Genomic DNA, 14,622 nt, shown 5'->3' on the forward strand with positions numbered 1-14,622 from the left:
CTTGCTACGGAACTCAAAATCTTCAGCAGACTAACCCGACATAGCCTGGAAGCCTGACCGCTCTAGACCTTACCCTAAGCACCCTCAGGATAACCCCAAACCTTACAAAGACTTCACCCATCAGCACGCCTAAACACCCTAACCCAAACCCTATCCTTATCCAAAGTGTGACCATCCCAGATCTGAAACGTCATCAGTTTAACCCTATCCCACAGTACACTAATCTTAACACTAACCACAACCTATCGTGGGTCAGTTTCAAGAAACAGGTTCATTTGGACACTTCTGTCGACTGAAAATGACATCACAGTTGCTCAGGGCTCAGATAACAGCCAATCGTGGCTCAGCTTCAGAAAACAAGTGAACCATGATTGGTCATTACCCGCGCCCTGAGAAACTGGGATGTCATTTACAGTCGACAGAAGTGACAAAATGGCTGTCCACGAGATGGCTAAAAATGTATTTTGCTGCCTAACTCATATTCCACGAACACAACATTTAGAATGCCGTGTTTGGACTAGTGAGGGCACATCAAACATTTTAATGCAAAGATCTTTTTTTTTGTTTAACACTACTCTAGATCTCACCTTAACCCCTACGCCCTTAACCATGAACACTCCTCATCCCAACATGAGCAACCATTTCAAAACCACTCCTATCCACTACCGATTGTAAATCCCAATCAACTAAATATAAAATCAAGTTAAAAGACTTTGTAGTTGGTGTGTTAAAACATAACATTTGGCTTGAGAGACTATTAAAAAGCACCGGGATCCTATAACAATAGTAATATATCTGAAGGAGACGGCATTAAACGGACAATCCAATCCTGGAGCGAGGCTACGCTCGAGGACGCTTAGGTGGACTCGGGGCCGGAGCAATAAACAAATGAGCAGAATGGCGTCGGAAGTGGCACAGGGTTCCGTATCAGAGCTTTGCTGTGTCGGCACTCTGATTCCGTTTGTGCTCTTACATAATTAAATTTGGACTTGGAAGGCGCTTTTTAAAGAGATTATGCGAGCATATGTCGGTTGAACACATGCCAGCCTGTGAAGCGCGCCTCCTTTTCATGAGCACGTATTAGCTTTGGAGAGTTTATTGGAAATTAGAATGAAGTTTGCTGCCAACAGTTAATGAATTAGCCTTATGATGTGAGTCCAAAAGGAGGCGAGCTTGGTGCTGGAACTCGCTTGTCGTCAGGATGAAGGAGAAAGCTCTATTAAACAGACTGTATTTTGTTTTTAATTCCACTTTAACTCGCTAGTAAAGACGTTTCATATACTTTCACTTTCAAGCAGCCTTTTATCATGCAGTGTATTGTATCGGGGGCAATACCGTTGTTGCTTCTGCAATTGAGCAATTTGTACGTATGTATCCAGTAAAAGTATGACGTAATAAAATACTTTGAATATTATTGCATCAACGGTAATTTAATTTGTTTTCTACTATAAATGATGACTTACTACCACATCCCCAAAACACACATTAGGTTAATTGAAAACTCAAAATTGTATGCCAACCTGAGTATGAAGTGGATGAACGGACAAACAGTGACGATTCTATTGGGAGATTAGCATTTATATTACAATAAGTATTGTCGTTATTAGTATTGACATTAATTAAATTTAAATGATTTCATTAGCCAAATAATGCATAATGATTGCAATTACTTTGGACTCGATGGAAAGATTTTGTAAAATCGAATTCCAGTCACAGATTTTGTACTTTCATTTATTTATTCATACCATTCTTTCTTTTGTTACTTTGATGTGAGTTTTAATATTTTTCATTTCCATCCTAGTTTTGTGTAAGTATGGCAAAATACATTTTCACAGGAATATGTGTAGCCTCTTTACTATTCACTATTCATCATTGCATCATTCATCATTGCATGGAAGTTTAAACTTATGCATGTGGCATGCCCTGAAGGGGAAGTTAACACAAAAAAGTTCTTAACAAGAATATGTTCTATGCAGGTCCACAATTCTAAACATGGCATCTTGATTGATATTGTGTTTGTGGAGTGTGAGTTGAATGACATTACAGTTTGTGAGGGCTCAGGTAACGACTCATCACCTTTTTTCTGGGGCTCAGCCATGATTGGTCATTATCTGAGCCTCGAGCAATTGTGATGTTATTTTCAGTCGACAGAAGTGACAAAACAGCCCTCCCCCCAAAAAAAACAATGGGTGTATTTTACTGTTTATCTCATATTCCACAAACACAATCAGAATGCCGTGTGTTATTATTGCAACTATTTTTTTTAGGTTGACTTCCGTTTTAATGCAGTTATATGCATGTTTCTGCATGTTTTCCCACTAAATTCTCATTGGGCTGTAATGCATCTTATCTACTCCAAACCAAATACATGGATTCACTTTTGGACGGATTTCAGCACCTCGTCCAAACTTAATGGCGTACTTTCAGTATTATTTTGTTTACTCTCCGCCATCATTCCTGTCTTCACGGCTAGTCCACGGCCTCCCTGCCATGCATTCATCAGGAATGGGAGCGGACAAGCCAGTTGGCTCCCCTTAAATGCGTGCACATATCAGGCCCTGCTCCCCTCCCGCATCTGTCATTTTCTCTTTGCTTGAAACATGGCCGCTGTCAGCGCACCGGCTGAATATATCACTCAGGCGCTAGCTTGACTTTTATTCCCGTCTTGCTCCGCCGTCACCACTCTGGAGCGGCTGTGAGGGTCCGTAAAGGTTTAAGCGGTTATTCCAGTCATTATTGGCTGTTAAATCTGGTGATGGTCGTAAAGGCCCAGCCTGTTCTCCCCCCTCTGTGCCTCAGAGGTCAGCCGATGGTCTGGTTTATGGGCTCGCAGCGGCGTGCATCATGACCGGGGCGGCCGTTTCATTCCCGACCCCTCCTCTCCAGCCACTTTCCATCCCGTGGGTAGGACGGATGGGTAGGCAGGCTATCTATTTTTCCCATGTCGGCCGGGTTAACCCGAAGCGGCGAAAGGCCGCCCAAGTGCCATATTACTCCTCGTGGGCTGATGGGGGCCCCGCTGTGATTTGTGATAGCGCACGATATGAATTGACTGGACTTGCAAGAGCGGAGGCAACCGTTACGGGTGGCGCCGACGTCAAGAGCAATCCAGTAAATTTATGGCGCATTTCAAGAAATTGTCATTTTATTACAGTCCCATAAGCATGCGAGTGAGTTACGTGTGCTCGTAAGGTTGCGACGTTTCCCCATTCCGTTTGTCGGGAAGGCCGAATTCCCGACCGAGATCACCGTTGGGTTTCAAAATAAAAGTGAACGACATCAAATTTTATTTGACGTATTCAAGAATGGCTTTGCCTCACGTTAACTATTGTTATATGAGATCATATCAGTCATGACTCAAGGAGAGCTTCTCTCTTACGGAGCGCTTGTTCATCACATTGACACATTATTAACAACGGTAAAAAGTTTTCGAGCTTGGTATTCAAAGCAGCCGTTTTATTTTTTATTCAAGAATCCCTTTCAGCTGCGTGGAAGCGCTGTTCCTTTCAAGAAAAGTTACATTTAATGGCATTTCTGCCAGAGAAGGACAATATTCTCACTGTCGCTACCGTGTGCTAATAATTCATTGACCTGCCAATTATTATCTGGCAAAATAGGAGGCGGGAAGCATAAGAAGGTTCCACTAAAGGACGGCTGCACCCGTGCCAACGATACTTGGATGTTTTCCTCTTCTTTTTTTTATGGCTCATTTCTTTTTGAAGGCTTTCTTTTTGAGCTGCACACCAAGTGAGCTGTCGTTACTGTGAAGTGCAGGCGCCTTTATTGCTAGTGCTCTCTGGTGACCTCACCCTGCTCAATGAAGTCATTTACTGGGCTGCAAGAAGACAAACCGGCATTCCGGGGTATTAATCGGGTCCATCAGCAGCAAAGCGGCAGGACGGCTGTGCCACTGCCGGCCCTAGGGAGTTGACAGCCAGCCGATAGATCCACGGCCCTCATATTAAAGTACATGAAAGGCCGGCATCGCAGATAAGCTGTGACGGTGAATGGGGGCCTCTCAGCATGAGCTGGATGAGTGGAGAATGACCTCATCCCAAAAGCCACCAAGCAGTGCAATCTGGTTTAAAACTAACCAGAACCTTTGACAGTGTTACAAGCCCCACTATGCGGAGGTTCTCTTGTCTTTCTCATGGGCATCCTGGCTTTGCTCAAGTGTTGATTCAATATGCAATAACATATATCTTTCTAGGTCTGCATTTCCCAATGTCTAGTCCACGTCCAATTAAGGTTTTTAGGCCATAGTCCTCGCAGATTGATCTGGTCTACAAGTTGTAAGAATTTTACCATGAAACCAGCATAACTATCATTGATGAGGTGTTCAGGGCACGTCCCACCTGGTGAAGGCCCCGGAAACAACTCAGAAAACGCTGGAAAGATTATGTCTCCCAGCTGACCGGAGAATGCCTCGATATCTCCACTGGATGGGTTGGACGAAGTGGCCGGGGAGTGGAAAGTCTGGGCAACCCTGCTAAAGCTGTTGCTTCAGACCCAGAAAGAACTTTTGAATTATGCCTTTTGTAACATATAATCACGTATTCTTCACGCTTGTACCCTCGAAAATGTATGTCAAGGACCATTGTATTGTGCTTGAATTTTGGCTCACCCCTTACAATTGTCCTTGTACGATAACTGCTAATGTTGAAACTGAAAAAATAGACATCATCGAATCATAGAATCCGGAACAGAGCCATCAAGTAACTGTTGAGTTCTCACAGTGCAACAGCGTAGTAGTCCTGGTTCAGGTCTCGTCAATTTACTTTGGACAATCTACTAATAATTGTTGTAGCATGAGTATAATTTCTTCTCACTTTGGATGTGCCAGTGTGTAAAATCTGCACTTGACATTGCGGTTTTTGGTGTCTGAAAAAGTAAGTGAAAGTTTCAGATTTATGAGGCCCATGGTAGTTGAAAAGCCAACAAGGCCCTTGTCGAGTATGAGGAGCCATTAGCTCACAGACTTGACGCTTTGTTATGTTAACTGCTCTGCACTCTATGTGGAAAGTCATACCCTATTTTATCCTTTTTCAGCCAAATAGACCTTATTTGACCATTTTATAGTTGTCTTTCTTGCGCGTGAAAGGCAGTCAGTCTGCGATGTTTGACAGTGCGAGCGTGTTTGTGTATGTGCCTCCAAGAGAGAGGGCGGATTTGGGGGGAGGGAACGTTGTGCGTCTGAATTCCTGAGCTTTGTGAAAAAGCATCGCCTTCTCTTGGGGTTGGAATTTAATGAGTTGATCAATGACCCTAAAGATTCACATTCTCAACACGGAGAGGGAAGAATGAGCGCATCATGGACTAAATGGGTTAACTGCGATTGTGTTCATGGGGTCCTCTTGGAAATGCGAATTGTTTCTGAAATCTGCCCTTTTGATTGTAGACTGTTTCTTTTGATGTAGCTGCGAGGCAGACACAAACAGGTCGAATTCTTTTTCAAGTTCCTGTAATCGATGAGTGTCTGATTAGTCAATAGCTAGTTTTGCTATTTTGACCAGGGGTTACTCCAATTGGGTCGCTCCTCTGGCAACAAACGAACTGACATCTCACGGCGCTGCAACAATTTGTTCTGACTGATATTCTGCTAATTGCGCTTACCTTCGCCTCTCCTTTGCTTTGAACTGCAGAGGGTAGAACGACAGAGGGAAAGGTAGGTTGGAAACGGTACTGACAGAGAGCAGCAAGTTCTCACTTTGAATTAACGGCCGCACGAGCCCTTGTCGGATCATGTTGGCGATCACACAACTCTGGTATTTACATTAAGTTGTTGTGCATATGAATGAGCTTACATTCTCTACAAAGTGCAGTAAGGATTACTGCTCCCATACCATTTTTTTTACATCATTGCAATTTTTTAAATGTCAGTTTAAAAAAAAAGAGTGAGGAAACGAACATGTTCTTACCGTGTGTTCTTATTCTAGGGTGTATTCAAGATGACCAACATTTTTGCAAAGCAGTGGGAAACATGCAAGAAGAAACTAACTCTCAACACACCACACAACCATTTGCTCCTCTATTTGTAAACATTCATTGTCATTCAATTTTACATCACGATCAAAGAGTCCGTGGCTCGAGTGAACTGTGTTGACCACACACATAAGTATCTATAATTGTAAATATCAAACGGGTTATCACATTTTATCACACCACGGAATAATCAATCAGGATCATTTTCTTGAGAAACCTGATAATCAAATTTTGATAGGTGTGTAAGTGAGCAACCACAAAATAAACCGTCGACTATGTTGTGGGTCACATGTCATGACAAAGGAAGGTCACAGCCCTCTGCTGCTGCCCCCCCCTTACAATTTGCCTATTGTGAGAGTGAAGTAGGGGCGGTAGAAAGCGATGACATCACGCAGAAGTCAATGTTTGAAGTGCCAGTCCTGAAGAAACCACTTACAGCAATTAGGATATCCTTGAACAAGCGTTTGCGCAACATTGGCTGGTTTTTGGCATTTGCCTTGCCGTCCGTGCCTACTAACTAGCGAGGTTTGATCTCCCGTAATTATCAGCCCAACCGGCTCCTCACTCCTGACAGCTCCCTCCCCGGAGAGGGCTGAATGCCGCGGCTACTCGCTGATTGCATCAAAGTGTCAGAAATTGCAACATCAAAAATAATAACTGATATTCCGGCAAGCAGGCGGCGCTTTGAATATTTCCTTTAAAACGTCCTCTAATTTGTGTCTCTTTTGGTGCCAGCCAGCCAGCAAGCTCGTGTGTGACTGCGGCGGGCTTAAAGCAAATAAAAGCAGAGGAAGTGCATTCATTATTTAACGGCTATTTACATATGGCAGGCTATTCTGTCTGAACTGGCATGAAATAGATAAATGCTCATTCTGGTGTTGCTTCAACACCATCCTGCGCTTCTTTCAGCACTTGTTCAGCGTCTGCACTCTTGGCCGCCTTCCTCTCGGCGTGCCTTGCCATTCTTAAGTCTTTGTTATCCTCGCTCAGCAAAGCTAATAGAAAGACAGGTGGTGCGCAAGCTAAGATAGCAATCTGCTAAAATCGTGAAAACAACACCAAAGAGACCTCGATTTCCCTTGCGGGATTAATAATGTCTACCATCAAGCTATTTATCTATTGTCATTTTCTCACACTGTTTACCTTTCATACTTGCAAGAGCTCACATTTCACTGCCATCAGTAGTTAGTTTTAGTCTATGCATTTCTTTTCACAATTTTAAAATCATTCATATGAGACTGAGTAACTGTTTCTGTGGATTCCAGCTATTCCATTGAACATAATGGGTCTTCACCCACTTGCCTCCAAGTCATGGCTTGAGGACCGTTCTCGAGGCGGTGTGATATTAATAAACCAAAGAGTAATAGTGCAGTCCAGCAAAATTCGTAACGGCTTGCTCAAAGGCACATTTTTGGAAACAGGTAGCCAACTTGGTTGTTGAATTTTTTTGTTTGATAAGTAGGCAGCAATTCCAGAGACTCAACTATGTAAGGAATTAAAAAGGCAATATTCCGTAATTTGAACCTTAACACAGTGGTCCCCAACCACCTGTCCGTGGACCGTATCAGGCCACTTTGGACCGGGCCGCGACAGGACACACAGATGAAAGAAAAACAAATCTTCTAGCACATCCAGTGTATTAATCAAGGCCGAAAATTATATTATTTTGAAAAGTGACCAATTTCTCCCCATTACATTTCTTGACACACGTGAAGATGCTAATTGTTGCATTACGGTAATATTAAACCCATGAGATAGCAAAATTAGTATGTTCTCGTACGAAAACCGCTCTGCACAATATGTGGCAAACACCACCTTGTTGACGGTCCGCAAAATTGAGGGACTGGCAAGGACGGGTCCGCGGCGGAATATAACAAGTAATAAAGTTGCCAATCCTCAAATAGTGGTATGGTTGTGTGTCAATGCATGCGGACTGCGATGGTCACTGTCAAAGGGAAGCCTCGGGTGGTGCCGCCGGTACCATTAGCATTGGCTCCACTGTCCACAGCTGTACACTGGAAAAAAAAAACATATCAATATTCTATCACCCAACGTGTGTCCAGAGGGTCCACTTGGAGCGATGTTGGCCTGCTCTTTGAGGGTGACATTCATATTTCAACACACATCTTGACTTTGCCGACCTTGCCGAGTTGTGCATTAATAACACATTCATAATACATCATCTTCCGCCTTGTTCCTGGCGTGTACCCCGTTCGGTTCAACACGGGTGTAATCCGTTTTTAATTGTGGACATCAGAGGAATCATTTGCAAATGCTTCACACGCTTAAGTGTTGCACAAAAAGGCCATTTGCATCCCATGCCCGCCGCCTGCGGATGGGCTCGGTAGAGGCTCGCTCATGGTGAGTATCACTTCCGCCAATTGAAAGGGACAATTGTGTGTTCAAGCAATGAATCGAGGGAGACAGTTGGCCGAGCTTTTTTTTGCAGGAGTGAAATTAAAATCAGCGCGGCGGCGAATGGGGCTGCTTCAGCGGCATAAATTAATGCCAGACGAGGGAGAGGAGGCAGGTTTGCTTTGCGATGACAAATGTTGATTTCCCCTGAGGTATTTAAAGTGATTTGACCCAGTCATTCTTTTAAATCACAGACAGGAGAGGATAAATGTGTTCCTAATGAGGCCTCTGCATTTTATCTTGTGCTCTTCCTCTTGCGGGAGGATTGCCCAACATTCAATAGGGTGCCTGCTTGGACAGGGTGGCTGCAGTTACCTTGAAAAAGTAACTGAGTTACTTTACTGATTAATTGTTTTGGAAAGTAACAAAGTTAGATTACAGGTTACTTTATTAGTTACTTTCAGGAGACGCACCAATTGTGTTTCACATAAAAATGTAATAATAAAAGTTGTTTTTGACAGTACTTTATTGGAAGTTGGAGGATTACGTTTTAAAATAAATAAATAAAATCAAGACAGCCTTTTTGAATGAATCAACTTCATTATTATAATAGTTCCAACTTGAAAATGCAAAGGTCTCTACTTACTTCTTTAGACGTCAATGTGCTGAAAACGTGACTTGGCGCTTGAGTGACGTCACTCCCCCAGACGATTGGGCGGAGATGACCTCATCCCATAATGCTTCACGGTTTCAGATTAAATCTGTAGCTTTTATTTCATGTTCCAAAAGGTTGAGTTGTGTAGTGTGTGCCTTTTTTTTGTAAAAGCATGTGTTTTACTACTATTTTTTTTAAATTTGTTAACAATTAATTTTGTTTAACGTGCAACTATTCAATGTAAAATTACCATGGCTGAAATTGGTGTGTTGACTAAGCATTATGGCATTATGGAGGTTGATGTCTGCCATTGTCTCACTTGATAAAAAACTTTTGAAATTTACTCTGTCGTGAAACTATCATTTTGTTTCATTGGGAGTGCTTTATTAGTAAGCAAAGTAATGTGGTAAAATTTCAAATAGTAACGTCAAGCAGATTTTCCAAAAAGTAGTGCGTTAGCTAGTTACTCAAAATGGCCGCCATTATAGAAATGGTCTTTCACTTGTATAGTGCCTTTCCACCTGAGATACAATGACAAAAAAAAAAAGCAATGAACAAGATTGACAGCGTCCAATATGTTCTTTATGACAAAAATCTAGGAGAAACATTTTATCCAGAGAAGAATGAGGGCAGTGAGAAAACAGCCAACAGCAGCAAAGCGTAGCCCGCGCAGTATAATATTACAACATCCAGTGCTGAGGCAAAATGACAGCTAATCAAGATGAGCTCAGGCTCAGAGAAGCCGGTGGCGTTTCTCTGTATTGTTGAGCTACTGTATGGCTTTCGCCTTGCGTGCTACGGTTTTAGCAAACATTTGTAGATGTAGCGACAAAACTTTGCTAAAGGACAATACTTTTTGAAAGAGTTCCTGAGCCCACGTGGCAAGATCTTTTCCACAATGATGCTGTTTTTTATTGCGGTGCCGCCTAAGGGATTGAAGGTCACGGGCATTTGATGTAGGTTTTCAACCTTGCCACTTACGCGTAGAGCTTTCTACAGATTCTCTGAATCTTTTAATGCCATTATGGACCATGGACGATGAAATCCCTGAATTCCTTGCAATTATACCTTGAGAAATGTTGCTCTTGAACTGTTGGACTATTTGCTCATGCTGTTCTTCACGAAGGGGTGAATCTTGACACATGAACAACTGAGCACTTTTACTCATTATACTCACCTGTTTACAATTAACTTGTTCACCTGTGGAATATTACCAACATGTTTTTGGGAGCATTACGCAACTTACTTATGTTGTCCCTGTCCCAAGTTTTTTGCTCCGTTGACATATTTATGAATGAAATAGATGACATCTACTGCACACGTCCATGGAATACAGAATGTGTCTGCCTGCGCCTCAATCAAATACAGTGCACTGGAAAATAGACTTCCCTTTTTTTTTTTCTTTACATTTAATCTACTTTTGGTCGCCAAATTTTGAAATGCACCGGGGGCATCTCAGACACGTCACCTAGCATGCCCACTGAAACAACACACTAATCTGAATTTATCACGGCACAAAAAAGGAAATGTGACGGTTTTCACACCAAGTCCTGTATACTTTGTGTTAACAAATTAGCAGGTGCGTCGAGGGGTGCAGCTCAGTGCACCGGAACGCCCAACGAGCGGCATCGCTGTCCGAAACATGCAAGACTAGATTTGCCCCAGCAGCAAAATGAAGTTTTACTAGCTCATGAGGTTGAGTCTGTATTGCCCCCCCTTATATTCATGATGTTACATTTGATCCAAAGAGTCTTAAAAAAGAAAAAGCACTAATATACGGTAACCTCCCATAGCTAGTAGTGCCGAGCAGAGGAAACCAGGGGGGCTTGGATCCCAACAATGCATACGTCGGCAAATACATCCTGTTCATGCTGCGAAAAATTGTCGGAAAATTAAAAATCAAACACGTAAATCGCATTGTTCTGCACATACACTTGCCCCCCCCCAAAAAAGCCCAGCTAATCTCAAAACGAGTGAGTGGAATTCAACCCTGTCAGCGTTTGTAGATATTATGCTAATCTTCCTAGCATAGGCCCCTCTGTTTTTTTTTCCTCTCCCACCTCACATCTCAAAGCTAAGCACTTTGCCTTATATACACATGACAAAAAGCAGAGCTCCAGGAGCTGTTAACAGCGCGGCTCTCATTATCTGTGTCGCCCAAGGAGACGAGGGACTCCTTTCAGGTGCAGATGTAGAGCATCATTGATAGGCTCCTCCTTTATAGCCACGGCACCCCTCTGATCAATCAGTGCTGACAGGGCGCCGGCTTTTGTGCGTGCCACACGGTGGGGACAAACGTCTGCCATGGAGCGGGGGGCACACCTGAAAAGAGGAAGAAGATTAGACCCCCAGTCTGCTTTGATGGATTAGCATGTGGAGAAATTGCTTGATTATTGATATGAAAATGTTTTTTTGCAGAGGTACGGCTAAAAAAAAAAAAAAAAGAAAAAAGGTCCCGGCCTGGTATGTTTCTCTCCCTGGTGATTATCTACCTCATTTCCCCTTCCTCTCACCGAACCCCCTTATACGTCCTTCGAGAAAAGTGGTGATACAAAGGAAGGACATGGGGAGGAGACATAGCAACCCCCACCACTCTTGAGGCGTGACATGTCGAAGCGCCCTCCACGAAATATTGTTCATCATCATATTAACAGGGCTGAACGTGCGGAGATAAGACACAAAAAATAAAGTAAGCAGAATGTCCCGGTGAGATATTTCAATCCCTAACCCATCACCCTTCTCACCATCTGCTTTGCTCATTCATTCGTTCGTTCATCCACAGTGAAAATGAAATATATCAAGACCTTGTCCCCGGCGATGGAGATGATGACATAATCACCTCTCCCTTTAATTGCTTAATTTGTCAAACCCCCTTTTTTGCTCTCGCCCTCAAAAATCTCTCCCGCTGACAGACCTAACACTCGCTTTGGCTAGTACAAACTCAGGTTGATATTGCCTCGGATAGGAACAGTTCAATCAACAGAAATTTGGGGCTTGAAGGCCTTCTCAACATAGATGAATTGTATTAATTTATTTCCAACAGCTTATTGTCACCATTTCATTGCAAAAGTCTTGACTGTCCAGATTCCAGAAGTTCACAATAAATGTAATTTTTTTTTTTTTTTGTCCAATCAGATTTCAGTTTTTGAGTTTTCCCACCTGACCAAGGGCTTCACAGTACAGACTGTTGGTATGCTGCCAGAGAAATGGCTGTTTCTCTTTTTCAACCACTCGGATTCTAGATTCACCAGTCTGTGCTTTTGTAGTGTCAAGGTTTGGACGTGTTTGGAGGTGATGCATTGGAAAACAAAGGTGACAGTGTTTTTTGCTTTAGGAACAATGGAATTGCTCTTCAAAATACAGGAAATGCTTCTGTTGCTTCTTTAATTAATAAAGTCAGACATAGCTATATTTCTTTTTGTAGCTTATTTTGCAACATTGATTGTGTCATTATTATTTAGTTCCTTGGACTGAGTGCAAGTGATCTTAAATCCAAGCAACGTACACAACAGTGATTGATGACTTATCGTTACACCCTAGATAATTTCTCTATCACTTTTATCTTTGTTATATGAACAAAATGCACATGTTTTTTGACACTGTGCACAATTGAAATTGACAGAACCAATTCTCTTAACTAGATTTAAAAAAAAAAATACACATTACCGAGAACTGTCCAGAATACAAAAAGAAAAAAGGCAAGTAATTGACACCCACATAAACAGGTTTATAATTCATAAAAAAAAGAAACACCTTACATTAGTAGAAATTTACTTTTTTGGTCCAGGCTGGGCTATGACCTCGCTGTATGATCACAAAAAAAACAACCTTATGTTGTACGTGAGGCTTGTACGTATCATATGATGAATGTCATCAGTCCTCTCATCACTTATTCTTGATGTGTGCTGCCATTCACTATTGAAGCAAGAAATACTAGAAAAATAATTCAGAGTAAAAAAAAAAATCTAAGACATGCTAGGTAGGCACATGCACACAATGTCATATGATTATATGATTATGATTGCTCCTCTAACCAGTTATTAATGATAACCACCACCTTGTACAATAGATATAAACACATTCACTAGAAGTGATTAAAAAAATAAAAGCCAATAAACATATTTTGAGTGACCAAGTGTGAGAACGAGTGCGTCTTTGGTTTCTCTCTAAGAAACACATTCAAGTATCCTGTGATGAGCCAGAGCAAGACCATATTTGCCAAGCTTTAAGGGTCAATTCAGACGACCGCTGATGTCAACCTCTGTTCATCTCTCACCACTCACATCGGGGGATTTTTGTGTGTGTGCGGCAAGCGCTATAGCGATCTCAGGAAATCGTTGCCGCTGCCTGTCGAACGTCAAACGAGAATTGACGGACGGGACGAAGGCTCTCTCACGGTCCAGACGGTGGCCCCCACGAAGGCGCAGTGCCTAACTAATGGAAACAGTGTGTGCTCAGTCTGAACCCCCCCAGAACACCAGTGACAAACATGGGCAACGCGAGAAAAAGAAAAAGAAAAGTTTGTGTTTTACAACCCTTCTCGTAAAGGTCCAGTCGTAAAAAAAGGGGGGGGTGGGGTTACCCCTTCATTAGTGGTAATACAACGCACATAAGTTCCATGCATAACAATTGGGAATAGCTGTAAAGTTTGCATTTTATACCTTCTCAATCTGTGACTTGTTGGTGACCTCTGAGGAGGCCAGCCAAGGGCGACTTGATTTACTTCCACTTTGTATGTCCTCCGATTGGCCGGCCTGCTTGGGGAACTAAAAAGGTGCTAAATGACAAAATAACTGAAACGACTGCACAGTGTCAGCATTATGAATCTCCAAAGAATCATTTACAACTTGTAACTAGGGTTTTTGTTCAAGGAAATTTCACAATAACTCATGTCCAACTTTGATTTTTATGGCCGGCCAGGGAAGGATTGAAACCTTTTGCTCTTTTCCTGCTTGTTTTACCCTCGCGGTCCAATAAGAAGAGTTTATTACTGTTAGCGAATTGAGTAGTGGCTTTACGTATTGTATAGTACGATTTAAGAAAAATGAAGTCATAAGTCGTCAAGGTGGGAACATATGTACTTGGCAAACTTAGAGCTCTACTGTAAATCTGCAATTATGGGATGGTGGCTTGTGATGGGCGGGCCCCAGGTTCAAATCTCAGTCTGTGGTTTTCTCAAGGAACCAAAGGCCTACAGATCATTTCAATATGATCAAGAACTATTTTCCATTTTATTCTAACTTTGTTTAGAGGAAATAAACCATCCAAAATATTAGCAATAAAATGTTCTATGCGCTGTCATTAGTCTAAAAATATCACATTATTATTAATATTAGGGCAGCACGGTGGTTCAATCTCGGCTCCGGCCTTCCTATGTGGAGTTTGCATGTTCTCCCGTGCCTGCGTGGGTTTCCTCCGGGTACTCCGGTTTCCTCCCACATTCCAAAAACATGCATGGCAGGCTGATCGGACACTCGAAATTGCCCCTAGGTATGAGTGTGAGGGCGCATGGTTATTTGTCTCCGTGTGCCCTGCGATTGGCTGGCAACCAGTTCAGGGTGTCCCCCGCCTACTGCCCGAAGATAGCTGGGATAGACTCCAGCGCCTCCCGCGACCCTAGTGAGGAGAAG

General features: G+C 42.6%; 1 long non-coding RNA gene across 1 annotated transcript in view; it reads left to right on the forward strand.

Moving 5' to 3' along the window:
* Positions 1 to 5,999, forward strand: part of LOC148337007 (uncharacterized) — a 37,856-nt gene extending 31,857 nt beyond the window's left edge. The window contains exon 4 of the long non-coding RNA XR_015843104.1: positions 5,937 to 5,999. This is a non-coding gene — a long non-coding RNA (uncharacterized LOC148337007). The remainder of the gene's footprint in view (positions 1 to 5,936) is intronic.
* The last annotated feature ends 8,623 nt before the right edge of the window (positions 6,000 to 14,622 follow it).

Source organism: Idiotropiscis lumnitzeri, chromosome 5, assembly GCF_059441095.1.
Source record: "Idiotropiscis lumnitzeri isolate Australia: NSW breed Sydney's pygmy pipehorse chromosome 5, RoL_Ilum_1.0, whole genome shotgun sequence".
Lineage (NCBI taxonomy): Eukaryota > Metazoa > Chordata > Actinopteri > Syngnathiformes > Syngnathidae > Idiotropiscis > Idiotropiscis lumnitzeri.